Source organism: Schistocerca gregaria, chromosome 1 (genome assembly GCF_023897955.1).
Source record: "Schistocerca gregaria isolate iqSchGreg1 chromosome 1, iqSchGreg1.2, whole genome shotgun sequence".
Classification (NCBI taxonomy): Eukaryota; Metazoa; Arthropoda; class Insecta; order Orthoptera; family Acrididae; genus Schistocerca; species Schistocerca gregaria.
The window spans coordinates 972,335,870-972,352,773 of record NC_064920.1 but is presented as its reverse complement, the minus strand read 5'-3'; positions in this window follow the sequence as shown (position 1 = coordinate 972,352,773).

Genomic DNA, 16,904 nt, shown 5'->3' with positions numbered 1-16,904 from the left:
CGAGCACTGTTTATCGCAAATGCGCGGACTTTCTCAGCACGCCTCTCGGCCGATCGACATTCCCACCTAGCGCCAACAGTCAACAGTACAAAAAAAAAAAAAAAAAAAAAAAAAAGAGGGTTCTAATGGCTCTGAGCACTATGGGACTCAACTGCTGTGGTCATCAGTCCCCTAGAACTTAGAACTACTTAAACCTAACTAACCTACGAACATCACACACATCCATGCCCGAGGCAGGATTCGAACCTGCGACCGTAGCAGTCGCACGGTTCCGGACTGCGCGCCTAGAACCGCGAGACCACCGCGGCCGGCCAGTTAACAGTCCATTTCCACGTCCTCCATGCTCGTTACTTCGAGATTCCCGCAGGAGGTGGGACGTAATCGTGCGTCTGCAATGAAGGCGGTGGACTCATTGCCCATCGAGGTGAATCAGTTAGATGAAGGCGTTGTGTCTGTTTTTCCAGACATGTTCATATATGTAGTGTATCTACCAGTTAGCCGTCCCCAATTCCCTTAAGGACGCCTCTCCCCTTGAGGCACGGCGGCATCACAATAATAGTTTACGATTTGTACGTGGAGAAAGAAAACTAGTGATGGCTTACAGATTCTTCATTCGCGTTTACACGACTGAGCTATTGTAGTACTCTCCGAAGAACACCGCCATACTATGTTGTAGGTGTGTAGATGTATTGTATTGTATGTAAACCGGGAGCCTAGAAACGACGGAGAGGCTCCGTCTCCGCTGCAGCCGCAGTGGTCCACAACCCTACGACGACTACCACAGTCCACTTCACCCTTCCGCTGCACCACACCGAATCACTCTTTCAGGGTTATAGTGCGGTTCGGCGTCCGGTGGATTCCCCCCCCCCCCCCCTTCCCTCCCTCCCTGCGAGAACGTCTCATACCAGACGAGTGTAGCCCCTATGTTTGCGTAGTAGAGTAATGGTGGTGTTTGCGTAAGTGGAGAACCTGTTTGCGCAGCAATCGCCGACATAGTGTAGCTGAGGCGGAATAAGGGGAACCAGCCCGCATTCACCGAGGCAGATGGAAAACCGCCTAAAAACCATCCACAGACTGGCCGGCTCACCCGACCTCGACACAAGTCCGCCAGGCGGATTCGTGCCGGGGACCAGGCACTTCTTCCCAGTCCAGAAAACCGTGCGTTAGACCGCACGGCTAACCGAGCGGGCTGTAGATCTATTTAATTTCAAATACATGAGACAAAAAGATTAAATAAAAATAATAATTTTCTGGGCTAGAAGAGAGGGAGAAAAATGCGAATTTTCAAGGTCGAAAAAATGAGCTCTCTGGGAGTGGGCCAATTTCAAAGTCTGTGGGTGCAACACAGCACCATATGCAGTCAGTGTTACGAATTCTGCATTCCAGCTGGCCTGACTGCACAATAACGTGACAAACTGGAGAGGCGAGGATTAGTTTGGTGTAGTTCTAGGCTGCTAATTGTTGATTCTGACAGTCTATCCAAGTTCGGTTTGGGGAGATTCTCCAAATTCGTCTAATCGTATATTGATACTGGGTTACATCGTCTAACCAACCCAAAAAAACTTACCTTTCAAAACACGTTTTGTTCGACATCGGTATCCTAGTCAACATTAAAGAAATGGATATTATTAAAGTAATGTAATAAACACATTAATAGGAACAGGAGTGACGCTATAAAAGCAAACCAAACATCACAGATAGCATAAAGTTGAACAAGCATTTTCCAAAATTTATTCCCTGTTTCTCCACTTTGAGAGGTATTGATGTGGCGTTCTTGTCGATATCTACCAGGATTTTCTCAAGCATTCTGGCTTTTTTTCCTGTATCAGAATTTGAGTTTTCAGTTTCAATTTAATAACATGAATAAAGCATTTTTGCGAATATTTTGTAGCTTTATTTCATACCTTGTTGGAAAATGTGGATTTAATCGTCTGAGGAAATAATTTCAGCTCTTTAAATAAAAACGTGGCATCCATATTCATATTAACAACACAAAAAATGTACTTTGCATAGAATACTGAAATATACTTGCCCTTTTTTACCAAATAAATCTACCTCAAAAATACTTAGTATATAACTATCAATCTTTTTGTTTTATGCACTTATGTCAAATTCAATTCTTGGGCCACAAGACATTTTTAAACTCGTTGAGCCAATTATTATCAAGACTGCCAAGTTTTGAATCTTACCCCCTCTTGGAAAAATTTCTGTGGATGCCCGCGCTGTGTAAGAAAACTTATTTTATTCAATTTCCCCTTTCCATGTACTTCAACTCACATGATACTCCCAGAACTTTGTGACGATAGAGAATCTTCACAAATGTTTGCAGTAAACTTTTTTAAGATTTCTGAAACGTCAAAAAAATCGTTAGATTTTGTTGTGGCAGGAAACCCAGTTGCTGGACGGAAAGTATGGTGAATTGTGCCTCTTTTGTACGAGTATTGTAAAGCAAATGGCAGCTGCAATACTCTTTGCTCGAATAATTGTTCCTGCTGCTTTTGTTAAAGTTTAAATTTCCTGTAAGCAAGTAGTTACTAGATTTAAATTACAACGGAAAGTTATCATGTGAATCGTCTGTAGACAAAGTTTGAATTACTCCATGGAAACAATCTCCGCATCCTTTGTATATGAATAGCCATTTGAATAGACGATAAACTGATTCAGGGGATTGACACTTTAGTTAGATAGTTTCTTAAGTATTAATTTCAGACACTTACCCATCAGCTAGCAGCTTATTTCTATATTAACTGGCTGGCTGCCTGGGTTATGCCTTGCACATGAACCGTAAGTTTGAGTTTCCGTACTTGACCCAAGTAAAGCACCCTTTATTTCATTTATTTCAAATTCAAACACAAATTTACCCACACGCTACGTGCAGTTTACATAGTAACAAACTTTTCTAGAACGTTTTTATGTGAACTCTGTTCTCCGCACCTTGTAAATTAATTATACATCCCACTGATACTTGGGACCGATGTCCGTAGCAGTCTGGTCCCTTTAATACTACAAACCAACCAACCACTGTTACTTTTTCGTATTGAGTATATTTCATGTATCATAAAGAATGTTTTAAACTACATGAAATCCGATACAAAACTGGGAATCCAGACTATGTTTCTCATTCTGAAAGTCAGGAAATCGATCGTGCAGGACTACAGTATATGTATGTACGCATGTGTTACAGTTACTGCTGAAAGACGACGTATGTCAAGTGTTCGTCCTCTACAATCAGAGCTAATTTCGTTCCTCGCTGTAACTGCTGAACGTTAACAGATGGATTTTATTTCGTAATAAAAAATGGCTCTGAGCACTATGGGACTTAACATCTTAGGTCATCAGTCCCCTAGAACTTAGAACTACTTAAACCTAACTAACCTAAGGACATCACACACATCCGAGGCAGGATTCGAACCTGCGACCGTATCAGTCGTGCGGTTCCAGACTGAAGGCCTAGTCCGCAGCTCGTGGTCGTGCGGTAGCGTTCTCGCTTTTCGCGCCCGGGTTTCTGGGTTCGATTCCCGGCGGGGTCAGGGATTTTCTCTACCTCGTGATGACAGGGTGTTGTGTGACGTCCTTAGGTTAGTTAGGTTTAAGTAGTTCTAAGTTCTAGCGGACTGATGACCATAGATGTTAAGTCCCATAGTGCTCAGAGCCATTTGAACCATTTTTGAAGGCCTAGAACCGCTTGGCCACTCCGGACGGCCTTTCGTAATTATTTGCCACATTATGTACCACTATTCCATAACACACAAAATTGTTTTGATAACATGAAACATGTCCTGGAGAGGCCTTCAGTTTGCCTCACTGTCGTCGCGGTGTCGCATCTCTGTGGTAGTCTCTTTGGCCCCACGCTCCCATCACAGCAGAAGCACCGTTAGACCCTGGGAGCACCTCTACCCACCAGCAGGTGATTCTGGAGAGCTGATAGGAACGGAACGCTTCTGTTCTCTGACTGACAAGGTTTACTGCTTTCGAGCGGCTTCACGTCCTCTCAGACGTGCGAATATACCGCAGCCCGCTCCCTACTTGGGTGTTCGAGCAGAGCGGCTTAGGCTTTGTCTCTTCAGGGAGTTATAGCTCCTTAACGGTACTCAGAGTGCTCCATTGTTCATCTCAGGCGACCACTCCTGTTTTAGGCAGCTGGAATTCCAAACTACGTTTTGGCGCACCGCAGTTACACAATTCATATCCACAGGCAATGCTGAATCAAGGGCCTTGTAACTGCATAAGACATTGCAATGAAAGAGTAGTCTGTAATGACAGTCGATAACAACACATTGTGAATGACGAGTTCATTCTCAGTTCTTGTAACTTGTGGTTTCTCTGCCCACCGTGAGGAGTGCTCGATGACGGAAAAGTGTTCAAGTATCACAGTTTTCGTGTTACGAGGGTCATTTCAAAAGTCTTGCGCACTGCGCATGTGCAACTGTTACGGTGGAGTAAATAAGTTGAAATTCGTGTCAGTTGTGAGTGAGACTTTAGGCGTGATGGTAGTGTATGTGTTTGCTGGCTCAAGTTGCTGTATCGTAAGTAATACAGTTTTAAAATGGGAGCTAAAACACTCAGGTATTGAACAGAGTTCCTACATCAAAATCGGATCAATACGTGGGAAGAACCCAACACAAAGTTAGAACGCTTTGATGAGGATGATGATGATGATGATTGGTTTACGGGGCGCTCAACTGCGTGGTCATTAGCGTCCGAACACTTTCCCAATCTGTACACAGTCCATTCTAGACGCTTTTATGATTGATGATGGAATGATGAGGACAACATAAACACCCAGTCCTCGGGCAGAAAAAATTCCCAATCCGGGACCCCGTGATCCAGAGGTAGCAACGCTAGCCACTAGACCACGAACTGCAACACAACGCTTTGCGAGAGATGTGTGGGAAAAGTGCAGGGGATCGGAGAAGAGCATCACAATGATCTGTTCGTTTCCGTGAAGGTCGGGGAAGCACTGAGGACAACGCCAGAAGTGGAAGGCCATCAGCTGCAACAGACTACACCTGTCAGGTTATTGTTAATACCATTTTGAGAGAGGATCTACAAAAAAAAAATAGGACGAAATTGCATGTGAGGCCAGAAAGTCCGTCACTCCAGTTTACAGAATCATAACTGAAAATTTAAAGGTGAGAAACGCTGCTACCAGATACGTTTCGCATGACCTGGGTGAAGAGCAGAAATTAAGTCGTAAAAGCTCCGACTTTCAACACTCGAAAAATTTTATCTGTCAACAATGAAATGAGAAACTGATGAGGATATTTGCGTATGTGATTAGTGGAGTCATTATATAGGTTGACTCCTACACAGAAGATTACAGCAACCAGCCACTTTTTACAATGCTATTTATTTGTTTAAATAGATTCATCTTCAGGTGGTTAGTTCACGTTTTACATCAGATTTCGCCTTTTGTTTCCCCACATGACGAAACTTCCTTTGAGTGGTGGTGCCCTACAACCAGAACAAGATGCAAGACAACGTCTTTTTAACTGTAATTGCGCCTCACAACGATTTTAAGTGATGTGAACGAATTATTATTAAAGGGGAGATGTTTCGGTTACTTTCGATGAAGAATCCGTGCCATTATGTTCCAGCGTAGGCTGCTTTTCATCTTGCAGCAGCGAAAAATCTATAATGCACTTTTTTGTTTACATATATGCACATAATGTAAAACACCACTCACACACTAAGAAGCTTCATCACATGGAGGTATGTATAAAAAGATGGTGATATTACAACCGTTTAACAATGCCAAAGCCTTCCACTCTCAGAGATATTCCCATTGTGTACAAGTATGTGACAGCAGAAATTTACAAATCGCTAAAATTACAGCACTTACTATTTACACTGAACGAGAACTGATTAAAAATAAGATAAACAAGTAAAGCAGTCGTATACATTGGCGTATATAAATAAATATTACAACTATGGACATATTATGGCATACATTGAAACCACTATAAATGGGTTGGAATGGATGTGCATATATAAATATTACAGCAGTGGATTTCTTTTCCTTTTTTTTCTTTTTACTTTAAATTTGAAAGCAGGGGAATGAAATTTTGAAGAAAAGCTGCACTGGATAACTCGATTGGTTAATTTAGGAGATTTTGTGGTGATTTGCTTTTATGTACATGTATCTCCTCAAGCAAATTCATAAGGCTACCTTTCTCAGCATAGTGTAATACTTGTACATGGTCTTCAGTTCTTTTTATTCCATGACTGTTGGTAGATGTGTGCATGGAAAATGTGGATTTTGACATGTTGTTCAAACGTATGGCATCTATATGCTCTTTGAATAGTATCTCGATGCTTCTTCCAGTTTGTTGTATATAGTAAGAGGGGAGAGTTTGTACACGCCAGATTTTTTTGTATGGGGGGTTGTTTTCTTTAGGTTGTGAACTGCTGACTGCTGGAGTTTGTTGTTTGTGTGGAAGCTTATTTTAATGTTTGTGTTTTTAAATAGGTTGCTTATTTTATAGGATATTCTCCCTAATAAAAGTAGTGCAATATATTTTCTGCTGTTTTCTACTGTGTCTTGTGTAAGTTTCATGGTTGCCCGGTGTGCAGTTTTGTTGGCTGATGGTTTTTGGTTTTTTTGTGCTAGTTTGTCTATCATGAGAGGGCTGCATCCATTGTTCGAGGCTTCCGTTTTTATGATACTGATTACTTTTTCTTTTTTAACTGGTTCAAATAAAATTTTGTGTATGCAATTCAGTGTGTATCTAAAATATGCCATCTTATGCTGGTTTGGATGACAAGATGAGCTGTTGATACATACGTCAATGGATGTTGGTTTTCTATAAATCTCAAAATGGTGTTTATGGTTTTTGTTGGTGATTTTTACATCTACAAAATTAATGCTGATGTTGGTATCATGTTCAACGGTGAATTTAATGTTTTTGTGCACGCTACTCAGATTTGTTGCTGTGTGTCTATTTCCTCACAGGTGCCATCAAAAATTATAATTGTATCATCAACATATATTTTGTAGTAGATGATATTGCTGTTGATGTGAGTGTTAGCTTTAAAAATGTCAGCTCTGCGTGATTTATGTAAATATCTGCTAACATCCCAGGTAGGCTGTTACCCATTGCCAACCCATCTTTCTGTTTGCTAATTGGATATCTGTGGTTTGGAATCGAAGGTTGGATCTTTCAGCAATTTTCTTATTTGTGGTCCAAGAAATATACCCTGTTTCTGCTTTTCCTCGCTTAATTTGGGAAACTTTTCTTTTAAGTGACTGAACACCTCACCTTCTTTTTCCAGAGCTTTTACAAAGTTCTTCAAAGGCCCAACTTGATATGAAGGGGAGGCAAAATGATTTTATCGGTCTCAACCAATGAGGTATTGTTCACATTTACGTTTTCAGGAACATATGACTTCCTTATATGCCATTCCTTGACAGTATAGTGGTTCTTGGTGTCATGGCTGTCCCAAAGGAACAAAAAGGAGCAGTATTTCGTGAATCCAGCCTGTAAACCTGTAAGGAGTGCAACAACTTTTAAATCACAGCAAAGCTGCCATTCGCGATCCTTATAATTGATTGTCTCTAGCAGTAAAGCCATGGTTTTATAATTTTCTTTCATGTCTACTGCGTAAGCCAAAGGTACCGATGGAAATACATTGCCATTATGCAGTAGTACTGCTTTCAAGCTGGTTTTACTGGAGTTAATAAATAGTCGCCACTCCTGTGGATTATGTTGGGACCTAGCTGCATCATCAGACCGTTGACAATTCTAGGCGCGCGCGCACACACAAGCACACACACACACACACACACACACACACACACACACACGCACACACACACACACACACACGCACTGAATTCTGCATATCGAAATATTGAGCGTAGGAAGCATCCCCTGATCTGAAACAGGAACTTTTTGTCCCTTTGTTCCGTTGTTGCAGTCTCGACCCCAAGAGTTCAGCTTGCTGTTTCGAAAGTTTTAGATCGCGAACCAAATCGTTCAATTCCTTTTGATTAAAGAGCTGAGGCGAAGTGTTATGATATTGAAAGCAGTACTCTTCTATATGTTCAATACTTTCTGATTCACTTGACATGATGTCTGGTTCCGTGGCATTCAAGCTACAGATAGGAGGAGGCAACCCCTCATCTTGGGTCACAGGCAAATGCACTGAAGATACATTTGGATATTTTCTGTTGTGTCTAGTTCTGCTTGAATGTTCCGAAATATTTGTAAGACAGAAGTAACAGTCTGAATAATGATCATTAGGCTCACACCACCCCATCGGAACAGCGAATGGCATGCCTTTGGCGTTTTCCTTTCAACCACTCGGTTAAGGTAGCAGTACAGGTTATGCAGGCAATATGAGGTGCAAAATTTTGATCTTGATCACCAACAGGACAATAAAATACAATTTATATGCCTTCTTCACCAAATCAGTGATTGGTTTTCTTTGGGCTTTTGAATTTTCCACACATATAACAAAAGTTGTCGGGATGATTAAGGCAGCAACGAGATTTACTGGTTGTCATTTTTATTTGTGTAAGTTTTAAAAACAAAAAGTTTGCACTATCTTTCACAGGAAACACTTACTGAGGATCTCTTTCACACCACTGTATTACCACACCATCCATTTACTGACGATTTGTCGATCTTCTAGCTCTCCTCTGCAAATCAAAAACAAACAAATAAACATTAAAACAGAATAACAGCAAAAAAGCGAAATACTGTGAACGAAAAATAAAAAAACCTTTAAAAACTCAAAAATGGTACGTGCTATAACATTTTAAAAGGTATATTCGGATTCTACATACCAAAATACATACTAGTTGATGTATCACATCCAAGATGGCTGTTGACTAGTTAATTTTGCAGTTTAGTGCCTTTAATCTACAAACCAACCAACCAGATAGGACCTACACATGGAGCTATGGTCAGTGGTGCTATGTCGTATGACAGCAGAAACACCCTCGTGGTTATCTCACGCCTTCTAACTGCAAATTTGCACGTCAGTCTGGTGATTCGATCTAGGTGTGCAGCCGTTCATGAACAGCAGTCCAGGGGGTGTTTTCCAACAGGATAACGCACGCCCATATACCGCTGTTGTAACCCAACATGCTCTACAGAGTGTTGACCTGTTGCCTAGGCCTGCTCGATTATTAGATCTATCTCCAATCGAGCACATATGGGACACCATCAGACGACAACTCCTGCGTCACCCAGAAACAGTATTAACCGTCTCTGTGTCGACCGATCATGATTGCATGGTACGACATCCCGAAAACTGACATCCGACACCTGTACAGCACAATGTATGCACGTTTGCATGCTTGCATTCAACATTCTGGCTGTTGCACCAGTTATTAGTGTACCAGCATTTCACATTTGCAATGCCCTTTTCCGCACTTGCACTGTTAATTACTTAAATATGTCACCTAGACAAATGTATTCCCGAAATTTCGTTATTCTACATTAAAATTTCTTGGTGTAGCAATTTTTTTTCCGTCTGAGTATATAAAACTAGGTTTATGAAAAGGAAATTCCAGGTTGAAATTAACTGAAAGAATCCTAACCTTTTTTTTAATAGGGTGGTTACAATTAAAGTTTCGCTTCTTGAGCCAGTTTCGACGGAAAACTGTTTACCGTATGGGGATCCAACTTTATAGGAATGATGTGCGCTGCAGGATTTGCGTTGTTATTAATGTTAATGTCATGACTTGTCATTAGGCGCCTGTACTGTCTGTACGGCGAAGTAGGTTTGAAACGCAAGCATCGGTGTGCACCTCAGTTGCATACAGTCGCCATAGGTCTGGAAAAGGTGAGCAGGGCTTTACTCGTAAAGCAATTTGATGGAAACAATAGCAATAGTGCTGCTGCTCTTCGTGTGTATCGACGCATTAAAGGAATAGGGAAACGTCCTCTTTTCACACCGGGGTTGAAGAACGTGATTCGGAAGTTCGAAGTAACTGGCGATTTGGGGAAATGCTTCTGGGAGAGTCCGACGACCAGTTGCGCCACAAATCGTCGAAGAAATTACAGCTTGCCATGGCTGAGAATCCTGGACGCAATATACGATCTTCAAACAGTGCCCGAGCTGTGTCAAGACAGCTGATCGTTCCATGGCCCACCGTCGTTTCAAGAAGCAGTAGCGCAATCTCTAGTCCGGTTCCACGCTGTCGCGGTTGTTATGCTGAGCAACATTTTTAACTTGGAACTTTAATATAGTATGCAATTATCAAGTGTTACCCTCTAATGTAGAAATTAAAAGGGGTTGCTTCCAATGGTTTATTCGTTATTTCAGTTGCCCATGTCCTCACAAATGTTCCCACAAAGCTTCATTGTCCTATGGTAAGCCTTTTTCACGGGGGCTGTCTCAAGTACGAAAATTATATTATAACCACCTTGTACCCTATGGAACCCTTAACGGATACGGTTCTTTGAGGTGATACAAGGAATTGCGGCATGTTATGTATCGATTTTTTTTAGTGAGTGTCAGAACGTCACGAAGACACTTATGAATCTTCAGTGGCAGATGCTAAAAGAAAGTCATGAAAGGTATTTGCAATTGCGAATACGGACCAGCTCCAGCTGCATAATGGAATGACGACAACGAAAATTCCCATATGCCGTCGTCCATTTGTTGTAATTGTACTCATACATCCCATTATTGTTATTTTAGTACAGGGGAGCCATTTCATTTGTAAGTCGCAAACCCGGTATCGAGCGATAAATAGGAAATTGCAGTGCCAGTGCTGTGCATAAATGCATGCATGCATGCATGCCCAAAGGAACAGGCGCTGTGAGGGCTACAGCTCCTATTTAAGGCACTAAATGTATTCGCAGTTGCGAATATGAAGGATCTCCACCTGTATGACACATGGAGGACGACATATGGAAAGTTGGGTCTGGCCGTGAGTCGTGCTTGGTTAGCCATAGCGGTTAAGACAAATGCTCGCGTAAAACGGGAAATCCGGGCACGGCACAAATTTTCATTGTCGTCTTTCCGTTATGCAGCTGCAGAAGGTTCATATTCGAAACTGCGAATACATTTCATGTCTTTGATAGCAGCTGTAGTCGCCGCAGTGCCTGCATGTTCGGAGGAACATTCCGCCGTACCTGCATGTTCGGAGGAACATTCGGCCGTACTTCTTCACAACACAGACACTGAGATTTCGCACTGAAAGAAAGGCGTTGAAGCACCAGGGAGTGGGTCACTGTTGAGATTTCAAGAGCGTGCGTTCCCAGAACAGTCACACACTATTTTACAGTATTTTGCATCCCCTCCGCCTCCTTCTCTACTTCTCTAACCACACGTACATCCCGCGAAGTTACTATGCCGGAATATCAGAGATTTTCAGGCTAATTCGCACTTACCAACGTTCAAGAGTAGTATAGGAAAAGCGGAAATGATACATACCATAAGGTAGCTTGCGTAGTATATCTCTAGATGCAGCTCGACAGTAAATGCTTAGTGATGTAGTATCTGACTAAATAGATATGGTTTGCACAACTTCCACTGTCAATGCCATGGGTGCAGTAGCCCAAGCCACAAGGCAGTGGGGCCAGGGTTCGATTTGCAGCGGGGTCGTATATTTACTCCGCTCGGGGATTGGGTGTCGTATTGTATTGTGAATGAGGCGGAACTATGGGCCTCATGGAAAAAGGGTGACCCGGCTGAGTCACACAATTAGACTCCTAGTCTGATCACGAGGTGTGGCCATTAACTGCACGCGTTAACAGCGTAGGCTGTCCTGAGGATCAATGAACTATACTTGACGGTATATACCTGGAACATCTTAGGTGATTAGAAAGTTGGTAGTCAGGAATACAACTGAATACTTAGCTTTAATTCAGCATCAGCGGTGAACGTCGGCCTCGAATTTGTACAATAATACTTACAAGTGCAGTTATAGTCTCAACTGCGAATAATTGTTTACAATTCTGATTGCTTCACACACATATAGATCAATTGTCAATGCATAAACCGTATGTGGCGCCTGGCTAGGTCGCATCCACTGACTTAGCTGAAAGCTATGCTAACTAGCGTCTCTGCAAATGAGATCTCTGAAGCTATAACAAGTGAACCATTCCTATTAAAGTGGTCTGTAGAACTGGCCAGTGCGCTAGCTAGCCTCGTAAGACCAGCCGAGTGGCGGCGCTCGGTCTGCTAGCGTCGACAGTGGCGACTCGCAGGTTCGATGTGTACTGACGGCACGCGGCCGATTTGAAGCCTACAACCTAGCAAGTGTGGTGCCTTGCGGTGACACCATATGTTGTCCACACGTTCGTATCGTCATGATTAACATTCCGCTATTGAGATGACTGAGTGAGCACGTCCCAAAAAAAAGTAATTTTTTTAATATGTAGGGAAACCCAGTTCTAAGTAAAGAAGGGAAAGTAGAAAGCTGGAAGGAGAATGTAGACGGTCTATACAAGGGCGATGTACTTGAGGACAATATTATGGAAATGGAAGATGATGTAGATGAAGATGAAATGGGAGATACGATACTGCGTGAAGAGTTTGACAGAGCACTGAAAGACCTAAGTCGAAACAAGGCCCCGGGAGTAGACAACATTCCATTAGAACTACTGACGGCCTTGGGAGAGCCAGTCCTGACAAGACTCTACCATCTGGTGAGCAAGATGCATGCGACAGGCGAAATACCCTCAAACTTCAAGAAGAATATGATAATTCCAATCCCAAAGAAAGCAGGTGTTGACAGATGTGAAAATTACCGAACTATCAGTTTAATAAGCCACGGCTGCAAAATACTACGGCGAATTCTTTACAGACGAATGGAAAAATTGATAGAACCCGACCACGGGGAAGATCAGTATGGATTCCGTAGAAATGTTGGAACACGTGAGGCAATACTGACTCTACGACTTATCTTAGAAGAAAGATTAAGGAAAGGCAAACCTACGTTTCTAGCATTTGTAGACTTAGAGAAAGCTATTGACAATGTTGACTGGAATACTCTCTTTCAAATTCTGAAGGTGGCAGGGGTAAAACACAGGGAGCGAAAGACTATTTACAATTTGTACAGAAACCAGATGGCAGTTATAAGAGTTGAGGGGCATGAAAGGGAAGGGAGTGAGACAGGGGTGTAGCATCTCCCGATGTTATTCAATCTGCATATTGAGCAAGCAGTAAAGGAAACAAAAGAAAACTTAAAATCCATGGAGAAGAAATAAAAACTTTGATGTTCGCCGATGACATTGTAATTCTGTCAGACATAGCAAAGGACTTGGAAGAGCAGTTGAACGGAATGGACAGTGTCTGGAAAGGAGGATATAAGATGAACATCAACCATTGCAAAACGAGGATAACAGAACGCAGTCGAATTAAGTCGGGTGATGCTGAGGGTATTAGATTAGGAAATGAGACACTTAAAGTAGTAAAGGAATTTTTGCTATTTGGGGAGCAAAATAACTGATGATGGTCGAAGTAGAGAGGATATAAAATGTAGATTGGAAATGGCAAGGAAAGCGTTTCTGAAGAATAGAAATTTGTTAACATCGGGTATAGATTTAAGTGTCAGGAAGTCGTTCCGGAAGGCGTTCGATACAGTTCCGTACTGTCGCCTGATAAACAAAGTAAGAGCCTACGGAATATCAGACCAGCTGTGAAGAGTTTTTGGCAAACAGAACACAGCATGTTTTTATCAATGAAGAGACGTCTACAGACCGTAAAAGTAACCTCTGGCGTGCCACAGGGGAGTGTTATGGGACTATTGCTTTTCACAATATATATAAATGACCTAGTAGATAGTGTCGGAAGTTCCATGCGGCCTTTCGCGGATGATGCTGTAGTATACAGAGAAGTTGCAGCATTAGAAAATTGCAGCGAAATGCAGGAAGATCTGCAGCGGATAGGCACTTGGTGCAGGGAGTGGCAACTGACCCTTAACATAGACAAATGTAATGTATTGCGAATACATAGAAAGAAGGATCCTTTATTGTGTGATTATATGATAGCAGACCAAACACTGGTAGCAGTTACTTCTGTAAAATATCTGGGAGTATGCGTGCGGAACGATTTGAAGTGAAATGATCATTTAAAATTAATTGTTGGTAAGGCGGGTGCCAGGTTGAGATTCACTGGGAGAGTCCTTAGAAAATGTAGTCCATCAACAAAGGAGGTGGCTTACAAAACACTCGTTCGATCTATACTTGAGTATTGCTCGTCAGTGTGGGGTCCGTACCAAGTCGGGTTCACAGAGGAGACCGAGAAGATCCAAAGAAGAGCGGCGCGTTTCGTCACAGAGTTATTTGGTAACCATGATAGCGTTACGGAGATGTTTAGTAAACTCAAGTGGCAGACTCTGCAAGAGAGGCGCTCTGCATCGCGGTGTAGCTTGCTGTCCAGGTTTCGAGAGGGTGCGTTTCTGGATGAGGTATCGAATATATTGCTTCCCCCTACTTATACTTCCCGAGGAGATCACGAATGTGAAATTAGAGAGATTCAAGCGCGCACGGAGGCTTTCAGACAGTCGTTCTTCCCGCGAACCATACGCGACTGGAACAGGAAAGGGAGGTAATGACAGTGGCACCTAAAGTGCCCTCCGCCACACACCGTTGGGTGGCTTGCGGAGTATAAATGTAAATGTAAAGTATTTGTATGGAGTGTAGCCATGTATGGAAGTGAAACATGGACGATAAATAGTTTGGACAAGAATAGAAGCTTTCGAAATGTGGTGCTACAGAAGAATGCTGAAGATAAGTTGGATAGATCACGTAACTAATGAGGAGGCATTGAATAGGATTGGGGAGAAGAGGAGTTTGTGGCACAACTTGACAAGAAGAAGGGACCGGTTAGAAGTACATGTTCTGGGGCATCAAGGGATCACCAATTTAGCATTGGAGGGCAGCGTGGAGGGTAAAAATCGTTGACGGATACCAAGAGATGAATACACTAAGCAGATTCAGAAGGATGTAGGTTGCAGTAAGTACTGGGAGATGAAGAAGCCTGCACAAGATAGAGTAGCATGGAGGCCGCATCAATCCAGTCTCAGGACTGAATACCGCAACAAAAACAAAAACAATGCTTTAATGGGTTCTCTCGAAGTGGTATGGCTGTTTTAAAAGGGCCTCTTCAGTCTACGTCATAGAAGCAATTGCAGTGCCTGTTACAAGAGAACCTTCGATAAGGTAATCGCAAGTACTGTCTGACAGACATTTTGTGTTTCACTACGTGGGAAGTTTCGGCAAGCATCTACTCAACTGTCCCAAAGATTTGCTCCTTGATATTCATCTTCAGTTGTTCCTTTCGTGCTTAGATCCATGCCACATAACCTTTAGAATCTCGAACATGGCAGCAGTCAGCAATTGTAGAATTATGGATACAATGTGAATCATACAGCCAAGCAATTGCATGTCAACAGTTTATTCACACCCTTACCTATGTTTCGATAAACGTAAAACTCTCTTCTTCTGAGGAACAGAGGTTTATATATATAAAAATCTAGGTAAGGGTTTGAATGAACTTCTAACGCGCAACTCGTCGGCTATCTGATTCCCATTACATCCACATATATATATTTCGCGAAGAGTCAGAGGAAAAACAAATTTGCCACGGAGAGATTTACGATCGAGGGGGGTACATGTAAGCGAAATTACCCTTTGTTCAAAATAACACGTATGATTTTACGATCGTACTATTCACTGATGAATGTGTTGAAAAAAATATTACGACCACGCATCTGTGGTCATGTTCGTCGAACACTTCACTCTTATTAGGGAGGCGGCGGTTCACCCAGATGTAGGCACTCTGTAATTTCCCCAGATCGCTACAAATAAATGGCGGGATGGTTCCTTTGAAAGGACAAGGCTTATTTCTTTTTCTATACTTCACGTCGATGGGACATTAGATCCTAATCTTCTTACCATCCTATTTACTATTCTGTCGAAGAACGCTGAAACAATAATGTGCGATCGATATAGGGTGCTCCAGAAGTCATCCTCATCATTAAGATGCTTCTTGTGAAAGGCAGATGGACTGTTAGAAGCCACGGAGGCAGATTACATAAATCAGAGCGGTCAGAAAAGCGAAAACTATCCCTCCCCCAATGTAGCAATACTTACGACTTGCTCCTCTTCATATTACAAAATGTAATAGGAACGTAAGTCACAGTGTAGAATAACGTAAAACTGAACAGTTCAGTAGCTTTTAGATTCTAGGCAAAGGTTTCTATTGTTGTTACTACACCAAATTAATGTCCTATGGAAAATGACTCCCTACACTCTGCTTAAAGCATCGCAACAAGTTCCACGAGCGGGTAGTTCTAGACCAGGCAGCAAAATCCCAAAAACTTCCGTTTGCATAGAAAGGCTACAGCGGTTGTTTATGCGAGGGCTATGTGGAAAGTGTGGTCCGGTCGGTCACGAAATGGAAACCACTGTGAAAATAAAATATGTTTTATTTGCAACAGTTCGCTACACCGTCTAGCTACTTCTCTATATAGTCACCGCTACGACTTAGGTATTTGTCGTACAGTTGTTCCAACTTTCCAATACCCTTGCCATAGAAAGCAGCCGCCTGTTCTTTCCGCCAGTTCTCTCAGATGGCCTGCAGCTCGTTGTCTGTGCCAAAATGTTGTCTTCATAGCTAGTGGGTCATGTGAAAAGAGATGAAAATCAGAGGGAGCCTCATCCAGGCCGTATGGTGGGCTACCAATGACTTAACTTCGAAAACGCTGCAGAAGCGTTTTCGTTTTCCCTGTAGTATGCTGTCGAGAATTGTCATGAAGAAGGAAATGCATGACAGTTATTTTATGTTGGCTGCATGACATCAGGCGAAAAATCCCGGCTGGCAACCATACTTGGCGAAAGACACTATTTTCTGGGCATCTTAACGTCTTCACTGTGCGCTCATAACTAAAAAGAGTGACGTGACGCGATCGACGGGCGTCCTAGAGACACTGCCCAACA